General features: G+C 43.9%; 1 non-coding gene across 1 annotated transcript; it reads left to right on the forward strand.

The window, feature by feature from the left end:
* The first annotated feature begins 2,931 nt into the window (after positions 1 to 2,931).
* On the forward strand, positions 2,932 to 3,005 carry Trnat-ugu. Its single transcript has one exon. It is a non-coding gene; the product is annotated as a tRNA-Thr (tRNA).
* Positions 3,006 to 5,049: the final 2,044 nt, after the last annotated feature.

The raw sequence follows: 5,049 nt of genomic DNA on the forward strand, positions 1-5,049 counted from the left end.
ACCACACTGTGAACTGAGTCTATATATGCTCCCGGGTACGCCTTGCAATCGAGTATCGGATTTCGGAATCTCTGCCTGACCATGATGTAATCAATTAGATTACATCATTTCTAAGTATACCTCCTCCTCTTGTGATTCTTGAACAGACTATTCACTATTACTAGTTGAAATTTATTACAGAACTCAATTAGTTTTTCCCCTCTCCCATTCCTTGTCCCAAGCCCGCATTCTCCCGTAACCTTTGCTTCAACTCCTTCCCATACAACTGCATTCCAGTCCCCCATGACTATTAGATTTTTCGTCTCCTTTCACTTGCTGTATTATCCGTTCAATATCCTCATATACTTTATCTCTTCTTCTTCAGCTTGCGTCGTCGCCATGTATACCTGAACTATCGTGGTCGATGTTAGCTTACTGTCGATTCTGATGGAAACAACCCTAACACTGAACTATTCACAGTAACACTCTCTCTGCTCTATCTCCTATTTGTAATGAATCCTACTCCTAACACCATTTACTACTGCTGTTAATATTACCCTATACTCATATGACCAGGTATGTTTGGCTTCCATTTCACTTCACTGACCCCTACTAAATACAAACTGAGCCTTTGCATTTCCTTTTTCAAATTTTCTAGCTTCCCTATCACCTCTAGCTCCTGATGTTCCACGCCCCGACTCGTAGAACGTTATCCTTCCGTTGGTTATTCAGTCTCTTTCTTATAGTCACATCTCCCTTGGCAGTCCGCTCCCGGAGATCCGATTTGGGGACTATTCCAGAATCTTTTGCCAATGGAGATATCATCATGACACTTTTTTCAGTTACAGGCCAGATGTCTTGTGGATACATGTAATGTGTCTTAATGCAGTGGTTTCCATTGCCTTCTGCATCCTCACGCCGTTGATTATTGCTGAGTCTTCCGCCTTCATGGGCAGTTTCCCACCCCAAGGACAAGAGAGTGCCCTGAACCTCCGTCCGCTCCTCTGCCTTCTTTGACAAGGCCGTTGCAGAATGAATATGACTTATTGTGCTGGAAATCTTCGGCCCCCAATGCTGATTATTCATCAAAATTTAAGCAGTGGCGTGTTTCGAACCCGGGATCGAGGACATATTGAGCACTAAACAAAGACTCTATCCCTAGACCACCATCCTTAGCGATCTGCGTCCACCGTGCATCTGTGTTCCGCGAACCACCATAAGGTGTGAGCTGAAGAGTATGTAATAGCAGCTGCATTTTTTTCACTTCTGGTACCCTAATTTCTTTGACTTTTAGCGTGAGATGGTTCGGATGGAAACAGTACCTTGACGGACTGCACAGCTCTTCTACGAATCTTCTCCCTATCTTGCGTTAACTCAACGTGTAGACGGCAGGAAACTGACTAGCATTAATCAATATACAGGATGATTCTTATTAATGTTTAAAAATCCCCGAAGCGATATAGATGATGCTGAGACAAGTAATTTCACATAAGACACATGGGGCCGCAAATGTCGGGACATACTCCAGAAATGAGTGACAAATGTTGAACATGTGGCATCACCAGAAGACATACCTCACCGCACGTGCAGCGGCTGGACTTGTCGATCCCACCCTCACCCGTAGGAGGCAGTGCTGCACATCGCTCCCCTGTTTTCTTAACCGTAAACCGATTCATCGTAGTCTTGTATTAGCACTAACGCGAGCACTACCGTTATCACATCGGATAATGGTTCAAATGGCTCTGAGCACTATGGGACTTAACATCTGAGGTCATCAGTCCCCTAGAACATAGAACTACTTAAACCTAACTAACCTAAGGACATCACACACATCCATGCCCGAGGCAGGATTCGAACCTGCGACCGTAGCGGTACGTCATCTCGTGACGTCACATGTTCAACATCTGTCACCCATTTTTGGGATATTTCCCCATCCCATGTGTCTTATATTAAGTAACTTGTCTCAACGTCGTCTACTTCGCTTCGGGTTTTTTTAAACATTAGTAAGGATCAACCTGTAGAATCTGCTGTAGCCCGTGTTCGAGATGCAGCCAATAGACGAAGACATGGTTGGTGGAAATAAAAAAGCCGAAAAAAACGATACGTCTCCCCCGCATGACAATGAACAAACAATTAAAAGAACAGTAAAGGAATGTAACAAAATGAAACTCCATAGAGCAGAGCCTTACGAATTCTTACACAGAGAAAAATGGAGGTCAGCGTGAAGGGGTATGAAACAGCACGCACACATGGGCTCAGCTATAGGTAAAGAAAATGGCACACCGTTCTACATTAGTCGGTCATTGGAGAACTACAGTTCGTATATGAAATTGCCTACTCACACTTGTACAGCCCATGCTACTCAAGAGCACACGGCCAATTTCGGATCGGCTTAATAAGAGACACCGGTCATTTAGTAACAGGGGCGGTGTGAATGCTCATAGACTCGAGAAACTGCTGATACAGAGTAACAGGAAAGTTGAAAAGTCAGATATTCAGACAGATACGTGTTTCATCTCACGAGAAGCTACTTGGAAATGTCCGAAAGAACAGATACCATCGGTGACCATGCAGCTCGTTAGAATGAAATTACAATGAAATGAACACCCTTAGCTGCTTACAGGCGTTGGCATACGTCAACGGGGACATTGTAATTTCATTCTAACGAGCTGCATGGTCACCGATGGTATCTGTTCTTTCGGACATGTCCAAAAGAACAGATACCATTTTAGTATATATATAGTTAAGGCTCACCGGCCACTTGACCATCTTCTTCTTCTTTGCGAATGCACAAACAGTGCCCGAACTCTTACGGGAATCGGCAACGCGCCGCGAGTAAAGAGTATAATGGGCGGGGGCACTACGAATGTAGTGCGGGACAATACATTGAGAATGTGGGTTTCGCGGGAAGCGTGTCAGAGATAAATCCCTGCAGTCGCGCTATCCTCTGTCTCCTCGGTGGCTCAGATGGATAGAGCGTCTGCCATGTAAGCAGGAGATCCCGGGTTCAAGTCCCGGTCGGGGCACACATTTTCATCTGTCTCCGTTGCCGTATGTCAACGCCTGTAAGCAGCTAAGGGTGTTCCTTTCATTGTAACTACTTAGAAAGCCAAGAAAAATTTATCAGCGAAGAACATTCTTCTACCGAAAGGTTAAGTATAGATCGTGCAGATAAAATTTGGCAAGTAGTAGCTCTCACAGGGGTTTCATCTCTGAATTAAACTGGCAGATAACGTAATATAAGGTAAATGAAGCTACACTCTGCTACACCTTTCATAATGATTTATAGTGCGTATACACTGTCGGATCAAAACTATCCAGCCACCCCCCTATAATGAGGAATTCACCACTAGATGTCACAAGAGACGGACACGCCAATATAAAAGGAGAGGGGGAGTAATGTGTTATCAGTAGAGAAGCAGCAGCAATAGAATGAGTCTGTTAGGAGTGCTCAGTGACTTCGTCATTGGATGTCACCTGGGTAATAAATCCATCAGGGAGATTTCAACCCTTCGAAAGCTGCCCAAGTCAACTTTTGGTGATGTGACTGTGAAGTGAGAATGCGGAGGAACAACAGCTAAACCAAAACAAGGCAGACCTCAAGTACCGACGGACAGAGATCGTCGAACACTTTGGAGATTGGATGTAAAAAAATCACATGAAATCAGAGCAAAGAATCAGTCGTGAGTTCCAAACTGCTATCAGTAGTCCAGGTAGCACGATGTAGCGATTTACATTCAAGCGCCAAAGAAACTGGTATAAGCATGCGAATACAGATACAGAGATACGTAAATAGGCAAAACACGGCGCTGTGGTCGGCAACGCCTATATAAGACAAGTATCTGGCGCACTTGTAAGAACGGTCACTGCTGTCACAATGGCAGGTTATCAAGATTTAAGTGGGTTTGAACGTGGCGCTATAGACGGCGCATGAGTGACGGGACACAGTATCTCCGAGGTAGCGGTGACGTGGGAATTTTCCCGTACGACCATTACACGAGTGTACCGTGAATATCAGGAACCCGGCAACGCATCAAAACTCTGACATCCCTGTGGCCGAAAAAAGATCCTGCAAGAACTGACTGAGCACTATGGGACTTAACATCGGAGGTCATCAGTCGCCTAGAACATAGAACTACTTAAACCTAACTAACCTAAGGACATCACACACATTCTAACATTCTGCGTGGTGTCTGTTGGTTCTAAGTCGTGTCTCCCTACCACTTTTGCGCAACGACGCTCTGAGCGCGTTTTTTAGGGAATTGATTAGTTTGAACCTGGGACCTGTTGCTGGTAAAGAGACGCCAGACCACACATGACATCTAGAGTTCAGTGAGACTAGCGATGATATAATCAAATACTTAATGATTTCAGCGTCAGCTCCACTGCACTCCCTGTAAAAGAGTCTTAATACTAACTAAATTTAGTTAGCTGGTAAAATAACGTCGAAAAAGCAGTTAAGTTTACCAGGGGAAATTTTATTCTACTCACAAAACATTGTTTATAAATTGCACTATTGATAAAAGAAAATATTTTAATGGATCGAAGGATGACCTATGCCATATCACATCTATAATCTAGGTTTAAATTAAGTTTCACAAAAGAGGAAACTATCAAAATGGTCTACAGTGACCCTCAATTACCTTTAATTACTTATCTAACTTGTCGTAAATTACAGTGGCTGATGTGGCTTCTCAATAATTATATAACAGAAAAATCATCGCGTTTCAGATTTTAACTTACGTAACAAATGTGAATACCATAAGCTTGAATTGACGACCGACACTAGTATTACGCAAAAAGGGGATGTAACAGATGAGACTTCTGCAGTTCTGAGTGAAGCCTTATGCGCTCAAAAATGATGGATCGCGTGCGTTCATTACCTTGTCGGTGTTTAGGCAGCGTCAGGGAGTGGCGGGCGGCGCAGCTCCACACCTCGCCGTCTCGGAAGGAACTCTCTCCTAACTTACCCTTACCACAATTTACCGAAGTTGGTTTAAAAAAGCTATCTGGCTGTGTTTTCAACTGACCAATCAGGGTCTCAATGTTAACCTTAAGCTCTGCCTACAA

The sequence above is a fragment of the Schistocerca piceifrons genome, chromosome 8 (assembly GCF_021461385.2).
Source record: "Schistocerca piceifrons isolate TAMUIC-IGC-003096 chromosome 8, iqSchPice1.1, whole genome shotgun sequence".
In the NCBI taxonomy this organism is placed as follows: domain Eukaryota; kingdom Metazoa; phylum Arthropoda; class Insecta; order Orthoptera; family Acrididae; genus Schistocerca; species Schistocerca piceifrons.